General features: G+C 42.8%; 1 long non-coding RNA gene and 1 pseudogene across 4 annotated transcripts in view; one reads left to right on the top strand and one right to left on the bottom strand.

Annotated features, from left to right (window-relative positions):
- The window catches only part of LOC139024918 (uncharacterized), a 109394-nt gene extending 90943 nt beyond the window's left edge, over nt 1-18451 (top strand). For 3 of the 4 annotated variants that reach the window (XR_011476313.1, XR_011476316.1, XR_011476315.1), the window contains one exon: nt 18440-18451. This is a non-coding gene — a long non-coding RNA (uncharacterized lncRNA). Of the gene's footprint in view, nt 1-18143; nt 18157-18439 lie in introns of those variants that run through there. The other variant, XR_011476314.1, reaches the window with a different exon arrangement.
- Nucleotides 14245-17533, bottom strand: LOC139024915 (gap junction beta-4 protein-like; annotated as a pseudogene).
- Nucleotides 18452-18874: the final 423 nt, after the last annotated feature.

Below are 18874 nucleotides of genomic sequence, written 5' to 3'. Positions count from 1 at the left end.
ACACCTACTCATTCAAGGGTTTTTCTTTATTTTTACTATTTTTTACATTGTAGAATAATAGTGAAGACATCAAAACTGTGAAATAACACGTATTGAATCATGTAGTAACCAAAAAAAGGGTGTTAAACAAATCAAAACATATTTTATATTTGAGATTCTTTAAAGTAGCCACCTTTTTGCCTTGATGACAACTTTACACACACATGTTCACCAGAGCTGTTGCCAGAGAATTGAATGTTCATTTCTTTACCATAAGCCGCCTCCAACGTCATTTTAGAGAATTTGCGAACCGCACACTACGTGTAACCATCCCAGCCCAGGAACTCCACATCCTGCTTCTAGACCTGGGGAATCGTCTGGGACCAGKCACGCGGACAGCTGAAGAAACTGACGAGTAATAAAGTCCTTTTGTGGTGGAAAAACGTATTCTGATTGGCTGAACCTGGCTCCCCAGTGCGCCGCTACCCAGTCATGTGAAATCCATAGATTAGGGCCTAATGAATTTACTTCAATTGACTGATTTCCTCATATGAACTGTAACTCGGTAAAATTGTTGCAAATTGTTGCATATTGTGTCTCATATTTTTGTTCAGTGTAGAAAGTAAACATAGCTCAGGTCTAAACCGGGATGAGATGGTCAACCCCTGTTTCTGTTGCCATGGAAATGACATCAAATCAAATCAAATGTCATTTGTCACGAGCCGAATACAACTTTGCCGTGAAATGCTTACAAACCCTTAATCAACAAGACAGTTAAAACAGTAAGAACATATACAAATAGATTAAAAAATAAAATAGTAACACAATAAAATAACAATAACGGGGCTATATACAGGGAGAACCGGTACTGAGTCAGTGTACCGGGGTACGAGGTAGTTGTGGTGATTGACTGAAATACTATGTACATGTAGGTAGAGGGTAAAAAAGGAGAACGTCTGGGTAGTCTTATGGCTTTGGGTTAGAAGCTGTTCAGGAGCCTTTTGGTCCCATAGGTGGCGCTACGGTACCGCTTGACGTGCAAAAGCACAGAGAACAGACAATGACTTGGGTGGCTGAAGTCTTTTACAATTGTTAGGGCCTTCCTCTGACACAACCGCTGATTAAATCACAGATAGAACATGTCATGTGATTCAAACAGTCAGGCCTAAAAGGAGAGGACCTGGTATTAAAGGAGAGGACTTGGTATTAAAGGAGAGGACCTGGTATTAAAGGAGAGGCCTTGGTATTAAAGGAGAGGACCTGGTATTAAAGGAGAGGAACCTGGTATTAAAGGAGAGACTTGGTATTAAAGGAGAGGAGTTGGAATTAAGAAGAAGACCTGGTATAAAGGAGAGGACTTGGTATTAAGGAGAAGACCTGGTATTAAAGGAGAGGACCTGGTATTAAAGGAAAGGACCTGGTATTAAAGGAAGAGGCGTTGGTATTAAAGGAGAAGACCTGGTATTAAACGAGAGGACTTGGTATTAAAGTAGAAGACCTGGTATTAAAGGAGAGGACTTGGGATTAAAGGAGAGGACTTGTTTTAATTAGAGGATCTGGTAATAAAGGAGAAGACCTGTTATTAAAGGCGAGGACCTGGTATTAAAGGAGAGGACCTGGTATAAAGGAGAGGACCTGGTATTAAAGGAGCGGAATTGGTATTAAAGGAGAGGACCTGGTATTAAAGGAGAGGACATGGTATTAAAGGAGAGGACCTGGTATTAAAGGAGAGGACCTGTTATTAAAGGAAAAGACTTGATATTAAAGGAGAGGACTTGGTATTAAAGGAAAATACCTGTTATTAAAAGAGATGACTTGGTATTAAAGAAGAGGACTTGGTATTAAAGGAGAGGACCTGGTATTAAAGGAGAAGACCCTGGTATTAAAAGAGAGGACTTGGTGTTAAAGGAGAGGACCTGGTATTAAAGGAGAGGACTTGGTATTAAAGGAGAGGCCTTGGTATTAAAGGAGAGGACCTGGTATTAAAGGAGAGGCCTTGGTATTAAAGGAGAGGACTTGGTATTAAAGGAGAGGACTTGGTATTAAATTACCCACCTGGTAATAAAGGAGAGGACTTTGGTATTAAAGGAGAAGACCTGGTATTAAAGGAGAGGACCTGGTATTAAAGGAGAGGGCTTGGTATTAAAGGAGAGGACTTGGTATTAAAGGAGAGGACCTGGTATTAAAGGAGAAGACCTGGTATTAAAGGAGAAGACCTGGTATTAAAGGAGAGGACTGGTATTAAAGGAGAGACTTGGTAATTAAAGGAGAGGAGTGAATTAAAGAAGAAGACCTGGTATTAAGGAGAGGACTTGGTATTAAAGGAGAAGACCTGGTATAAAGGAAGAGACCTGGTATTAAAGGAAAGGACCTGGTATTAAAGGAGAGGCGTTGGTATTAAAGGAAAGACCTGGTATTAAACGAGAGGACTTGGTATTAAAGTAGAAGACCTGGTATTAAAGGAGAGGACTTGGGATTAAAGGAGAGGACTTGTTTAAATTAGAGGATCTGGTAATAAAGGAGAAGACCTGTTATTAAAGGTGAGGACCTGGTATTAAAGGAGAGGACCTGGTATTAAAAGGAGAGGACTTGGTATTAAATGAGAGGACTTGGTATTAAAGGAGAATACCTGGTATTAAAGGAGAGGACCTTGTATTAAAGGAGAGGACCTGGTATAAATGAGAAGACTTGGTATTAAAGGAGAGGACTTGGTAATTAAAGGAGAGGACTTGGTATTAAAGGAGAGGACTGATGTTAAAGGAGAGGAACCTGGTATTAAAGGAGGACTTGGTATTAAAGGAGAGGACTTGGTATTAAAGGAGAGGACTTGGTATTAAATTAGAGGACCTGGTATTAAAGGAGAGGACTTGGTATTAAAGGAGAGGACTTTGGTTATATAAATTACCACCATAGGTATTAAATGAGAGGACCTGGTATTAAAGGAGTAGACCTGGTATTAAAAATGGATAGCATTTAGTTTCTGTACAGCACTTTGAGACATCAGCTGATGTACGAAGGGCTATATAAATAAATTTGATTTAATTTGACAGCATACGATCATAGATTCATTTTAGACTACACAGGCTTACAAACTATTACAATGGCAAAGTCACAATAATCACAAGAATGTCTTCGGATCGAAGTCTACGTTGAGACCGAAGGGAGCAATGGTCTTTAAGTTAAAGATCCAGGCAGCCTCTCGTTTTAACAATAAATGATCAAGGTCACCCCCTCTGCTAGGGAGGGTGACATGTTCGATGCCAATATAATGAAGAGACGAAATCGAGTGGCCTGCCTCCATAAAGTGGGCCGCAACTGGGTAAGTCAAGTTTTTGCACCTAATGGTGTTACGATGCTCCGAGATACGTATTTTTAATTTGCGTTTTGTTTTACCCACATCATTTTTACCACAAGGACAAGTTATAAGATAAATAACTGCCTCAGTGGAGCACGTAATAACTCCTTTGATTGGGATCGATTTCCCTGTTTATGGGTGTTTGAAGGATCTGCATTTATAAGTGCCATTGCATTGAGCACAGCCATTACACTTGTAATTTCCATCCAGTAGGGGCGCAAATAGACCTTGTGCAGGGATATCTTGGGTTGGTAAATCAGAGTGTACCAATTGGTCTCTGAGATTTCTGCCCCGTGAGACAGACAGAGACAGAGAGAATGAGAATACGACCAAGGGAAGGTCCGAAAACACCTTACCTCATAGTGTTCTATATAGTGTGTATGTGACCAATACAATTTGATTTGATTTGGCAGGAGTTACCATTTGACTCCTAAGGTAGGCAGTGAAACACCCAAGGATTTTATTCTCAGTGTCAAAGTAGCCTGTCAACTTGATGATTTGTGCTGTATTAACAAAGACTGTGCTAAAGTCTCCAGTCATGTAAAATGACATGTTAGCCCCTGTGTGCTTGTCACCTCCTTGTTCCCTGTTTATTACATGTGAGGCCTGTCAGTGCATTGATCGTAGGCTACCATTGAGCTTTAAATATAACCTATACATTGACTCATACTGTAGTTACATAATCTCTCTCTCTCTCTCTCTCTCTGTCTCTGTCTGTCTCTCTTGGGGATGTGTTGTTGTCCTTGGGGATGTGTTGTCCTTGGGGATGTGTTGTTGTCCTTGGGGATGTGTTGTCCTTGGGGATGTGTTGTTGTCTTTGGGGATGTGTTGTTGTCCTTGGGGATGTGTTGTTGTCCTTGGGGATGTGTTGTTGGTTCGCTTGGGGGATGTGTTGTCCCTTGGGGATTGTTGTTGTCCTGGGGGATTGTGTTGTCCTGGGGATGTGTTGTTGTCCTTGGGGATGTGTGGTGCTCTTGGGATGTGTTGTCCTTGGGGATGTGTTGTTGTCCTTGGGGATGTGTTGGTTTGTCGGGGATGTGTTGTGTCCTTGGGATGGTTGTCCTTGGGGATGTGTTGTCCTGGGATGTGTTGTTGTCCCTTGGGGAGTGTTGTCCCTTGGGGATGTTTGTTGTTCCCTTGGGGATGTGTTGTCCTTGGGGATGTGTTGTTGTCCTGGGGATGTGTTGTGTCTGGGGATGTGTTGTTGTCCTTGGGGGATGTTTGGTTGTTGTCTTTGGGATGTGGTTGTCTCTGGGATGTGTTGTTGTCCTTGGGATGTGTTGTTGTCCTTGGGGTGTGTGTCTTGGGGTGTTGTTGTCCTTGGGAATGTGTTTGTCCTTGGGGATGTGTTTGTTGTCCTTGGGGAGTGTTGTTGTCTTGGGATGTGTTGTTGTCCTTTGGGATGTGTTGTCCTTGGGAGATGTGTTGTCCTCTTGGGATGTGTTGTTGTCCTTGGGGATGTGTGTCTTGGGGATGTGCCTGTTTGTCCTTGGGGATGTGTTTTTGTCCTTGGGGATGTGTTGTTGTCCTTGGGGATGTGTTGTTGTCCTTGGGATGTGTGTTGTCCTTGGGGATGTGTTGTCCTTGGGGATGTGTTGTGTCCTTGGGGATGTGTTGTTCCGCGTTGTGGTCCTGGAGATGTGTTGTCCTTGGGATGTGTTGTTGGGATGTGTTGTCCTTGGGGATTATTGTTTAGTTGTCCTTGGGTGTGTGTGTCCTTGGGGGATCGTGTGTTTTGTTCCTTGGGGCATTGTTGTTGCCATGTGTGTCCTTGGGGATGTGTTGTCCTTGGGAGTGGTCCTGGATGGTCTGGGGATTGTGTTTCGTCCTTGGCGCCGGGATGTGTTGTTCCTTGGGAGTGTTGTCCCTTGGGAAATGCAGATGTAAACATTATATCAAAGTTCTATTCATAATAACACAGCATTTATCTGAGTTTTGCATTGTTGCATAAAAACCAGATTCTTCTCTGACATGACCTGCATGAACTGATAGGTATTCTTTGATCAACAGTATTGTTCCTTAGACAGCCTGTTCTCCATCTGTTTATAAAATAAAGAGCCAATTTGTCCTTGAAGGTGTGGGTGGTTTGTTGTCCTTGGGATGGTGTTGAGTCCTTGGTGGATGTTGTCTTGGGGGACTGTGTTTGGGGATGTGTTGTCCTTGGGGATGTGTTGTTGTCCTTCTGGGATGATCGTGGGTTGCCCTTTGGGGATGTGTTGTTGTCCTTGGAATGTGTTTGCCCTTGGGATGTCTCTCTCTCTCTCTCTGTTCTCTCTGCAGCAGACGTACGGTGAACAATATGTTTGGAACATGGAATCACAATAAATACAGTTTCGAACGCAGTACATATCTTATCGGCACCTGAGAGTATTCGTAATCCATCGTATCGTGAGATCACTGACAATTCCCAGTCCTACTATGCAGGGACTAGGCTGCATTTGGGACGCAGGCAGTAGAGTGCTGTGTAAAACATGATTGATCATGTATAATCATAAGTCGGTAACCAGATAGATATGTACACGGCAGTGATGTCACAGTAGACAGAACCTCTGAGGTAATGGGCCTTGGGAAGTGTGACACACCAGACTAGTATCTGCCACACAGTTAAGAGAGAGAGATAGTTTAAGGGATGCTCCAATCACAGGAGGAGGGTGGGTTAAAAAAAATTGTGAATACAGTTAATCATGGTGAATCGCCAAGTCACAGCACACACATGCAATCAATTAAGGGCAATCAGCAATCAATTAATAGGTCTCTCTGTATGTTTATTTATATTTCATCTTAATTTAACCAGGTAGGCCAGTTGAGAACAAGTTCTCATTTACAACGCGACCTGGCCAAGATAAAGCAAAGCAGTGCGACACAAACAACAACACAGAGTTACACATGGGATAAACAAACGTACAGTCAATAAAACATAGAAAATCTGTAAAAGTGTGTGCAAATGAAGTAAGGAGGTAAGGCAATAAATAGGCCAATAGTGACGAAGTAATTACAATTTAGAATTTACACTGGAGTGATAGATGTGCAGATGAGGATGTGCAAGTAGAGATACTGGGGTGCAAAGAGCAGCAAAACAAATATGGGGAAGAAGCTACAGTTGAAGTCGGAAGTTACAATACATTTAGGTTGGAGTCATTAAAACTTGTTTTTCAACCACTCCACACATTTCTTGTTAACAAACTATAGTTTTGGCAAGTCGGTTAGGACACCTACTTTGTGCATGACACAAGTAATTTTTCCAACAATTGTTTACAGACAGATTATTTCACTTATAATTCACAGTATGACAATTCCAGTGGGTCAGAAGTTTACATACACTAAGTTGACTGTGCCTTTAAACAGCTTGGAAAATTCCAGAAATGATGTCATGGCTTTAGAAGCTTCTGATAGGCTAATTGACATCATTTGAGTCAAATTGGAGGTGTAACTGTGGCTGTATTTGAAGGCCTACCTTCAAACTCAGTGCCTCTTTGCTTGACATCATGGGAAAATCAAAAGATATCAGCCAAGACCTCAGAAAAAAATGTAGACCTCCACAATCTGGTTCATCCTTGGGAGCAATTTCCAAACTCCTGAAGGTACCACGTTCATCTGTACAAACAATAGTACGCAAGTATAAACACCATGGGCCCACGCAGCCGTCATACCGCTCAGGAAGGAGACATGTTTTGTCTCTTAGAGATGAACGTACTTTGGTGCGAAAGTGCAAATCAATCCAACAACAGCAAAGGACCTTGTGAAGATGCTGGAGGAAACAGGTCAAAAGTATCTAATCCACAGTAAAACGAGTTCTATATCGACATAACCCGAAAGGCCGCTCAGGAAGGAAGAAGCCACTGCTCCAAAACCAACCTGTTAGTGAATAGGACCACAACCTTGTTGTTTAACCTGTTGATGATAGAGGGCGCTATTTTCACTTTGGGAAAAAATCGCGCCCAAATTAAACGGCCTCGTACTCTGTTCTAGATCATACGATATGCATATTATTATTACTATTGGATAGAAACACTCTGAAGTTTCTAAAACTGTTGAAATATATCTGTGAGTAAACAGAATCATTTGGCAGCAAACTTCCAAACAGGAAGTGAAAATTCTGAAATGGGGCTCTGTGTAAGGCCTTGCCTATTCAATTGCCTTTTATTTATGGACCTGTATGCACTTCATACGCCTTCCACTAGATGTCAACAGGCAGGAGAATGTTGAATGGGGTGTCTAGCTTGATGTGAGACCGAATGAGAGCTTTTGGAGTGACAGGTCCGCCCTATTGGCAGTATTCAACTGCGCACCAGGGAACCCCACATTGTCTTCTGAAATGCATTAGGTATACACGACGAAATGCTCCGGCTCMGACTTTATTGGAAACATATGATAAAAACATCATAAAGATGTTTGACCAGTTTATTCAACGTTTATTGTGAATTTTGGAATTTTTCGTTCCATTCGCCAAGAGTTCTTGGACATGTGCGCTCCACAATGCTAGCCAAAGTTGCTAATTTGACAGAAGAAATGGAAATTCTAAAACAAAACAACGAAATTATTGTGGAACTAGGACTCCTTGCACTACATTCTGATGGAAGATCATCAAAGGTAAGAGAATATTTATGATGTTATTTCGTATTTTTGTGGTTTATGTTGGCTCCAACAAGGCGGAGAATTGGTGGGCACTGTCTCACAATATTGCATGCTGTACTTTGTACTAAAGTTATTTTATAAATCTAACACAGCGGTTGCATTAAGAACCAGTGTATCTTTCATTTGCTGTACAACATGTATTTTTTAGTAAAGTTTATGATGAGTTTTTTGGTTAGATTACGTGACTGTCCAACATTTCTCCGGACAATTTGGTGCATTATGGCTACGTATTCACAATGTAAAACCACGATTTGTAGCTCTAAATATGCACATTTTCGAACAAAACATAAATGTATTGTATAACATGATGTTATAAGACTGTCATCTGATGAAGTTGTTCAAAGGTTAGTGATTAATTTTATCTCTATTTGTGGGTTTTGTGAAAGCTATGTTGGCGGTGAAAACATGGCGTTGTGTGTTTGGCTATTGTGGTGAGCTAACATAAATATATAGTGTGTTTTCGCTGTAAAACATTTAAAAAATCTGACATGTTGGCTGGATTCACAAGATGTTTATCTTTCATTTGCTGTATTGGACTTGTTAATGTGTGGAAGTTAAATATTTCAAAAAAATATTTTTTAATTTCGCGGTTGTGGGTGTTCCGCTAGCGAAACCCCGGTGGCGAGAAAGTTAAAAAAGCCAGACTGCGGTTTGCAACTGCACATGGGGACAAAGATTGTACTTTTTGGAGAAACAGCCTCTGGTCTGATGAAACAAAAAATAGAACTGTTTGGCCATAATGACCATCGTTATGATTGGAGGAAAAAAGGGGGAAGCTTGCAAGCCGAAGAACACCATCCCAACCGTGAAGCACGGGGGTGGCAGCATCATGTTGTGGGGGTGCTTTGCTGCAGGAGGGAGTGGTGCACTTCACAAAATAGATGGCATCATGAGGTAGGAAAATTATGTGGATATATTGATGGCAACATCTCAAGACATTAGTCAGGAAGTTAAAGCTTGGTCACAAATGAGTCTTCCAAATGGACAATGACCCCAAGCATATTTCCAAAGTTGTGCAAAATGGCTTAAGGACAACAAAGTAAAGGTATTGGAGTGGCAATCACAAAGCCCTGACATCAATCATATAGAACATTTGTGGGCAGAACTGAAAATCGTGTGCGAGCAAGGAGGCCAACAAACCTGACTCAGTTACACCAGTTCTGTCAGGAGGAATGGGCCAAAATTCACCCAACTTATTGTGGGAAGCTTGTGGAAGGCTACCCAAAACCTTTGACCCGAGTTAAACAATTTAAAGGCAATGCTACCAAATACTAATTATGTGTATGTAAACTTCTGACCCAAAGGGAATGTGATGAAAGAAATAAAAACTGAAATAAATAATTCTCTCTACTGTTATTCTGACATTTCACATTCTTAAAATAAAGTGGTGAACCTTTTGAGTAGGATTAAATGTCAGGAATTGTGAAAAACTGAGTTTTAATGTATTTAGCTAAGGTGTATGTAAACTTCCAACTTCAACTGTAGGTAGTTGGATGGGCTATTTACAGATGGACTGTGTACAGCTGCAGCGATCGGTAAGCTGCTCAGACAGCTGACGCTTAAAGTTAGTGAGGGAGATATGAGTCTCCAACTTCAGTCATTTTTGCAAATCGTCATTGGCAGCAGAGAACTGGAAGGAAAGGCGGCCATAGGAAGTGTTGTCTTTGGGGGTGACCAGTGAAATATACCTGCTCGTGCAACGGGTGGGTGTTGCTATGGTGACCAGTGAGCTGAGATAAGGCGGGGCTTTACCTAGCAAAGAATTATAGATGACCTGGAGCCAGTGAGTTTGGAGACGATTTTGAAGCAAGGGCAAGCCAATGAGGACATACAGGTCGCAGCGGTGGGTGGTATATGGGGCTTTGGTGACAAATCGGATGGCGCTGTGATAGATTACATCCAATTTGCTGAGTAGTGTTAGAGGCTATTTTGTAATTGACGTGGCCAAAGTCAAGGATTCGTAGGATAGTCAGCTTTACGGAGGTATATTTGGCAGCATGAGTGAAGGAGGCTTTGTTGCAAAATAGGAAGCCAATTCTAGATGTAACTTTGGATTGGAGATGCTTAATGTGAGTCTGGAAGGAGAGTTTACAGTCTAGCCAGACACCTTGGTGTTTGTAGTTGTCCACATATTCTAAGTCAGAACCATRCGGAGTAGTGATGCTAGTCAGGCGGGCGGGTGCYGMCAGCGATCGGTTGAAGAGCATGTACTTCGTATTGCTTGTGTAACATCACACACATGCAATCAATTAAGGGCAATCAGAAATCAATTAATAGGTCTCTCTTTATGCAGTGTTGTGTTGTCTCTCTTGTCGTAATGTGAGTTTTGTCCTATATTTTTATTTTATTTTTATTTATAAATCCCAGCCCCCGTACCCGCAGGAGGCCTTTTACCTTTAGTAGGCCGTCATTGTAAATAATAATTTGTTCTTAACTGACATGCCTAGTTAAATAAAGGATAAATACAAGTAAATGTCAATCATTGGTGAAAGCATGCATAGTTCAGTGAACATTCAGTTAAAGGTGTAGTCCACACTACATCATACGCTATCTCCTGACCTGAGACCTTATAGTCCACCCTACACCATATGCTATCTCCTGACCTATAGTCCACCCTACGTCATATGCTATCTCCTGACCTTCAACTTTATATTCCACACTACGACATATGCTATCTCCTGACCTTATAGTCCACCCTACGTCAAATCAAATCAAATTTTATTTGTCACATACACATGGTTAGCAGATGTTAATGCGAGTCTAGCGAAATGCTTGGTGCTTCTAGTTCCGAACAATGCAGTAATAACCAACAAGTATCTAACCTAACAATTCCACAACTACATACCTTATACACACAAGTGTAAAGGGATAAAGAATATGTACATAAAGATATATGAATGATGATGGTACACGAACGGCATAGGCAAGATGCAGTAGATGGTATGAGGTACAGTAGTATACATATGGAGATGAGGTAAGGTAGGGTATGTAAACATAAAGTGGCATAGTTTAAAGTGGCTAAGTGATACATTATTACATAAAGATGGAAGATGCAGTAGATTATTTAGAGTACAGTATAATACATATACATATGAGATGAGTAAATGTGGGTATGTAAACATTATATTAGTGGCATTGTTTAAAGTGGCTAGTGGGTACATTTCTTACATAAATTTCCATCAACTTCCGGCATTATTAAAGTGGTGGGTTGAGTCAGTATGTTGGCACGGCCACTAAATCTTGAGTGGTGGCTTTTTAACAGTTCTGATGGCCTTCAGATTTCATTTTCAGTCTCTCGGTCCCTGCTTTGATGCACCTGTATGACCTCGGCCTTCTGGATGATAGCGGGAGTGAACAGGCAGGCTTGGGTGGTTGTTGTCCTTGATGGATCTTTAATGGCTTCCCTGTGACAGTCGGTGGTGTAAGGTGTCATGGAGGCGGGTAGTTTTCCCCCGGTGATCGCGTTAGTGCAGCACCGTCACGTACCTCTGGAGAGCGCTACGGTTGGTGGGCGGAAGCAGTTGCCGTACACAGGCGGTGAACCAGCCCGGCAGATGCCTCGATTGTGCATCTGTAGAAGTTCGTGAGTGCTTTTGGTGACAAGCGAATTTCTGTCAGCCTCCTGGAGGTTGCTGCTGCGCATCTCATCTTCACAACGCTGTCTGTGTGGGTGACCAATTTCGTTTGTCCGTGATGTGTACACGAGGAACTTAAAACTTTCCACCTTCTCCACTACTGTCCTGTCGATGTGGATAGGGGGGTGCTCCCTCTGCTGCTGTTTCCTGAAGTCCACAATCATCTCCTTTGTTTTGTTGACGTTGAGTGTGAGGTTATTTTCCTGACACCACACTCCGTCCAAGAAGGCCCTCACCTCCTCCTGTAGGCCGTCTTTTCGTTGTTGGTAATTCAAGCCTCCCACTGTAATGTCGTCTGCAAACTTGATGATTGAGTTGGAGGTGTGCATGGCACGCAGTCGTGGGTGAACAGGGAGTAAGGAGAGGGCTCAGAAAGCACCCTTGGGGCCCCGGTGTTGGGAATCAGTGGGGTGGAGATGTTGTTACCTACCCTCACCACCTGGGGGCGGCCCGTCAGGAGTCCAGGACCCGTTGCACCAAGGGCGGGGTCGAGACCAGGGTCTCGAGCTTGATGACGAGTTTGGAGGTACTATGGTGTTAATGCTGAGCTGTAGTCGATGAACAGCATTCTCACATAGGTATTCCTCTTGTCCAGATGGGTTAGGCAGTGTGCAGTGTGGTTGCGATTGCGTCGTCTGTGGACCTATTGGGTCGGTAAGCAAATTGGAGTGGGTTCTAGAGTGTCAGGTAGGGTGGGTGATATGGTCCTTGACTAGTCTCTCAAAGCACTTCATGATGACCGAAGTAAGTGCTACGGGGCGGTAGTCGTTTAGCTCAGTTGCCTTAGCTTTCTTGGGAAACAGGAACAATGGTGGCCCTCTTGAAGCATGTGGGAACAGCAGACTGGGATAAGGATTGATTTGAATATGTCCTTAAACACACCAGCCAGCTGGTCTGCGCATGCTCTGAGGACGCGGCTGGAATGCCGTCTGGGCCTGCAGCCTTGCGAGGTTAACACGTTTAAATGTTTTACTCACCTCGGCTGCAGCGTGAAGAGACCCGCAGGTTTTTCGGTAGCCGTGTCAGTGGCACTGTATTGTCCTCAAAGCGAGCAAAAAAGTTATTTAGCCTGTCTGGGAGCAAGACATCCTGGTCCGCGACGGGGCTGGTTTCTTTTTTGTAATCCGTGATTAACTGTAGACCCTGCCACATACCTCTTGTGTCTGAGCTGTTGAATTGCGACTCTACTTTGTCTCTATACTGGGACTTAGCTTGTTGTGTGATTGCCTTGCGGAGAGAATAGCTACACTGTTTGTATTCGGTCATGGTTTCCGCTCACCTTGCCCTGGTTAAAAGCAGTGTTTGCGCTTTCTGTTTCACGCGAATGCTGCATCAATCCACGGTTTGCTGGTTTGAGAATGTTTTAATCGTTGCTGTGGGTACGACATCGTCAATGCACTTTCTAATGAACTCGCTCACCGAATCAGCGTATTCGTCAATATTGTTGTTGGCGCAATGCGGAACATATCCAATCCACGTGATCGAAGCAGTCTTGAAGCGTGGAATCAGATTGGTCGGACCAGCGTTGAACAGACCTGAGCGAGGGAGCTTGTTGTTTTAGTTTCTGTTTGTAGGCTGGAAGCAACAAAATGGAGTCGTGGTCAGCTTTTCCGAAAGGAGGGCGGGGGAGGGCCTTATATGCGTCGGCGGAAGTTAGTATAACAATGATCAAGGTTTTTACCAGCCCTGGTAGCACATCGATATGCTGATAGAAATTTAGGGAGTTTTGTTTTCAGATTAGCCTTGTTAAAATCCCCAGCTACGATGAATGCAGCCTCAGGGTGTGTGGTTTCCAGTTTACATAGAGTCAGATAAAGTTCATTCAGGGCCATCGATGTGTCTGCTTGGGGGGGGGGTATATACGGCTGTGATTATAATCGAAGAGAATTCCCTTGGTAGATAATGCGGTCGACATTTGATTGTGAGGAATTCTAGATCAGGTGAACAGAATGACTTGAGTTCCTGTATGTTGTTATGATCACACCACGTCTCGTTAATCATAAGGCATACACCCCCGCCCCTCTTCTTACCAGAAAGATGTTTGTTTCTGTCGGCGCGATGCGTGAAGAAACCAGCTGGCTGCACCGACTCCGTTAGCGTCTCTTGAGTGAGCCATGTTTCCGTGAAGCAGAGAACGTTACAATCCCTGATGTCTCTGTGGAATGTTACCCGTGCTCGGATTTCATCAACCTTATTGTCAAGAGACTGGACATTGGCGAGTAGTATGCTAGGGAGTGGAGCACGATGTGCCCGTCTCCGAAGCCTGACCAGGAGACCGCATCGTTTGCCCAATTTTCAGCGTCGCTTAGGGTCGCCGGCTGGGATCAGATCCATTGTATTGGGTGGAAGGCAAAACACTGGATCCGCTTCGGGAAAGTCATATTCCTGGTTGTAACGATGGTGAGTTGACGTTGCTCTTATATTCAGTAGTTCCTCCCGACTGTATGTAATGAAACCTAAGATTACCTGGGGTACCAGGTAAGGAATATAAGGAATAACACATAYAAAAACAAAATACTGCATATTTTCCTAGGGAACGCGAAGCGAGGCGGCCATCTCGGTCGGCGCCGGAAGTAGTTTTTGCTATCTCCTGACCTTAGACCTTATAGTCCACCCTACGTCATATGCTATCTCCTGACCTTAGACTTTATAGTCCACCCTACGACATATGCTATCTTCTGAACTTATAGTCCACCCTACGTCAAATGCTATCTCCGCCGTCAACGATGTCGTCTCAAGACTCTCTGCCACCTTCTTCCCGATGCGCTTCTGGATCCTCTTGCAGATGAGGTAGCCCATCTCACAGATACACATGAAGATGCAGACGGCTGAGGAGACCACCATGAAGATGGTGAAAATCTTCTTCTCGGTGGGACGGGAGATGTAGCAGTCGACGGTGTTGGGGCAGGGCTCCAGGGAGCACTTGGAGAGACGTGGCATGTCGTAACCCTCGTAGACGTAGTAGAGGATGTAGAGGAAGCCGGCGTCAAAGCCCGCCTTGAAGATCAGACTCGCCTACGGGGAGGAGAGAAGATGGAGGATTAGAGATAATATCATAAAGAATCATCATAAAAACTTCTTTAAAGAGACCACGCAGGAAATATGGGTGTCCAGTTGACTATTTCAAATGGTTTCATTCAGATCTATTCATTGAGAGGAGTTAAGTTCCATTCCACTCATGTTGTAATAACCAGAGGTAGAGATTGAGTAGAATTAGATATCGAGATTACAGTCTTTATTATTATTTTTTATTTCACCTTTATTTAACCAGGAAGGCCAGTTGACAACAAGTTCTCATTTACAACTGCGACCTGGCCAAGATAAAGCAAAGCAATGTGACACAGACAACAACACAGAGTTACACATTGAATAACATGGAATAAACAATTAACAAGCCAATGACACAGTAGAAAAATATATATAGAAGAGACCAGACAGGAAATATAAGTTACAGCTATTTTTTTGTATTCATAAGCATTTCGCTACACCCACAATAACATCTGCTAAATATGTGCATGTGACCAATACAATCTGATTTTATTTGGCAGGAGTTGCCATTTGACTCCTAAAATACTGTAGGCAGTGAAACACCCTTGGATTTTATTCTCAGTGTCAAAGTAGCCTGTCATTTTGATGATTTGTGCTGTATTAACAAAGATTGTGCTAAAGTCTCCAGTCATGTAAAATGACATGTTAGCCCCTGTGTGCTTGTCCTCTCCTTGTTCCCTGTTTATTACATGTGAGGCCTGTCAGTGCATCGCAGGCTACCATTGAGCTTTAAATATAACCTATACATTGACTCATATTATAGTTACATAATCTCTGTCTCTTTCTCTTTCTCCCTTTCTCTGTCTCTCTCTCACTTTCTCTCACTTTCTCTTTCACTCACTTTCTCTTTCTCTCTCTCTCGCTTTTTCTCTTTCATTCTCTGCCTCTCCCTTTCTCTGTCTCTCTCTTTCTCTGTCTATCTTTTTTTTTAAAGGACATGCTACTCCTAAATGAATGGAAATAAATTATGTTGACACTCTCTGAAATATAATTTCCCCTTTTTAAAAGCATTATAACATGTAGCCCAACTCATGCAGCATAGTGGCTTTAATTAAATAGGCTGAAGCATGGGYTTTTCCATTTAAATAAATAGGCTGTAGCATGGGGTTTCCCATCGGCGTTTACCTCATTGAAAACATGTCAGTTTTAAAGCTAATTGCCTGCAATTCTACACATTTTGCCATGGGACTGAGAGACAATTTACTATTTTTACAGCGAATTACCTACAATTCTACACATTTTGCCATGGGACTGAGAGACAATTGACTTTTTTTTACAGCGAATTACCTACACTTCTACAAACATGATAACAAACTCAATGGGGGCCCCATGCTATGACATTTATGGACTTTTAAAGCTCAGACACACCGGTCGGATTGTTTAAAGTTTGCCTGCCGGCAGTCAATATCTTTTGTGTTCACACAGCAAAGACCGTCAGCCACTCAGCCTTGTACCTATGTGTTGATGTTCCAGTCTAGTTGTTGTTCTTAAAATCCCACCTACCAGTGTTTCCCCTATATTCACTAAATCTCTGCCGCCGTGCCAAAAAAACAAAAAAACATTGATATTGTATATAATTCTTATTATTTAATTATTAATTTATTTCTTTATATTTTCGTTATGGTTAAATGTTTTCCGTGTTAAATTAAACAACTTAAACTATATATAAAGTAAGTAGAAAATATAATGGACCTATAAATCTTTTTAATTAAGATCTGCTAAAACGAACAACGACCAAAGTAAAAACTAGACAATCAGGGAGAATCTTCAAACATGAGTCATTTTTATAATGTAAAGATTTGTGTTGCAAGTCTTCTAATTCCCAATATAGCGTCAAGCGACATTGTTGTGGTGTTGTGTACAGTATGTTAGTGTTGTCTGGTGTTGTCTGGTGGTGTGTACAGTATGTTAGTGTTGTCTGGTGTTTGTGTACAGTATAGTGTTGTTCTGGCTTGGTGTAAAGTATGTCAGTGTGGTCTGGTGTGTTGTCTTGTGTGTTGTGGTGTTGTGTACAGTGATGTTGTGGTGTTGTCTGGTGTTGTTTACAGTATGTTAGTGTTGTCTGGTGTTGTGTACAGTATGTTAGTGTTGTCTGGTGGTTTGGTGGTTGTGTACAGTATGTTATGGTGTCTGGTGTGTTGTGGTGTTGTGTACAGTATGTTAGTGTGTGCTGGTGTTTGTACAGTATGTTAGTGTTGTCTGGTGTTGGTACAGTATGTAGTGTTGTCTGGTGTTGTGTACAGTATGTTAGTGTTGTCTGGTGTGTGTACAGTATGTTAGTGTTGTCTGGTGTTGTGTACAGTATGTTAGTGTTGTCTGGTTGTGTTGTGTACAGTTGTTAGTGTTGTCTGGTGTTGTGTACAGTATGTAGTGTTGTCTGTGTGTTGCTATGTTAGTGTTGTCTGTTGTGTTGTGGTATGTTAGTGGTGCGTGTTGTGTACAGTATGTTAGTGTTGTCTGGTGGTGTTGTGTGTTGTGTACAGTACATGTTAGTATCTCACCAGATAGGTCCACCACAGGCCTCCTCTCTTCTTCCCTAAATTAGCGTACAAATGCGACCCTTCATGCATTGCGGAGTCCTTGGACCTCTCCTCACGCACTTGACGCGCCACACACCACATGAGAGACAGGTGACGAAGATGAGCTGTAGGGCCACAGGCGGATGTGTGAGATGGGAAAGATGTGGTCGTAACAGACGTTGACGCATTCTGACCCGTCCGTGTTACAGACGAAGTCCTTACTCTCGTCTCCCCGACGCGCTGAGCGGCCACCACAAACACCAAGATGCGGAACACGAAGACCATGGAGAGCCAGACGCGACCGAACACCGTGGAGTATTATTCACCCCGCTGAGGAGGGACTGCAACCCACCCCAGTTCATCTTGGAAGAGGAGGAGGAGGAGAGAGGAAGATGTGGAGGGATGGTGGGGGCGACAACCAGTCACTGAAAAACAGAAAAACAGAATGGACAGGGTTCATGGTTTATTATTGTCATGCTGCAAGGTATTTCTCTTCTCTTATATCTCACAGAAATAACAGTAAATACTTAACGGACTAGAGTGTCTGATCAAAACCCTCACAACACTGTCTCTGATGTCATCATTAGGCGCACAGCAGAGCCAACCAGCAACAGACAGAGCATCACATATTAACCACAACCCAGTCAAGTGCCTCCATCCTCCCCCCAGCTGATCACTATTCTTTCTGACTAAGGTTTTTTTTCCCTTATTTTACCCTCAAGACAACCAGAGGAAAACCTATTATATTTAACATAAATCCGTGCCACTCCATTTAGTATGATATTGACTTTACGTTAGCTTAAACAAGCCTATCATCGTACAATATAATAGAATTGATTGCACGTATAGTATCCAAACGTTTTGATTGTTTAGTATGATATATTAAATATACGGAATATATGCTACGTTAGGTAATGGTTAGGCTAGGTTAGGAAGGGTAGGGCTAGGTTTAGGCTAGGTTAGGTAGGGCAGGGTAGGGTTAGGGCTAGTTTAGGGTAGGGTAGGGTTAGGGTTAGGGCTAGGGCTAGGGTTAGGGGAAGGGTTAGGGCTAGGTTAGGGCTAGGTTTAGGGTAGGGTCAGGGTAAGGGTTAGGGCAAGTTTAGGGGTAGGGTGGTTAGGGCTAGGTTTAGGGTATGGGTATGGGTTAGGGCTAGGGTTAGGGGTATAGGGGAAGGGAGGTTAGGGCTAGTTGAGGGAGTAGGAAGGTTGAGTTAAGGTTTTAGGGTTAGGTAGGGTGGTAGTTAGGGAGGGTTAGGGCTAGGGTTTAGGGTAAGGTTAGGCTTAGGTTTAGGGTTATTAGGCTAGGGTTTTAGGGTAGGGTTAGGGTAGGTTTAGGGGTAGGGTTAGGCTAGGTTTAGAGTGTATGGCTAGGGTTAGGGCTAGGTTTAGGTTGGGCTAGGGTTAGGGTTAGGGCTAGGTTTAGGGTTAGGGCTAGGGTTAGGGTAAGGGTTAGCTAACATGCTAAATAGTTGCAAAGTATCTAAAAAGTAGTAAGTAGTTATAAATTTGCTGAAATGCTTAAGTTACACATGATGAGATTCAAACATGCAACCTTGTGTTGCTAGACATTAGCATTTTGCCTTAGAGGGATGACTTGACTGTCCCCATAGCAGATGAACTTGGATACCAGTTATGTGTCCAGTATGAAGGAAGTTAGAGGTAGTTTCGTGAGTCAATCAACTAACGTTACAGCAAATGACTGG

The sequence above is a fragment of the Salvelinus sp. IW2-2015 genome, unplaced genomic scaffold, assembly GCF_002910315.2.
Source record: "Salvelinus sp. IW2-2015 unplaced genomic scaffold, ASM291031v2 Un_scaffold2011, whole genome shotgun sequence".
NCBI classification, from domain to species: domain Eukaryota; kingdom Metazoa; phylum Chordata; class Actinopteri; order Salmoniformes; family Salmonidae; genus Salvelinus; species Salvelinus sp. IW2-2015.
The sequence above is the reverse complement of the archived record's forward strand: the minus strand, read 5'-3'. Positions and strand labels throughout refer to the sequence as shown.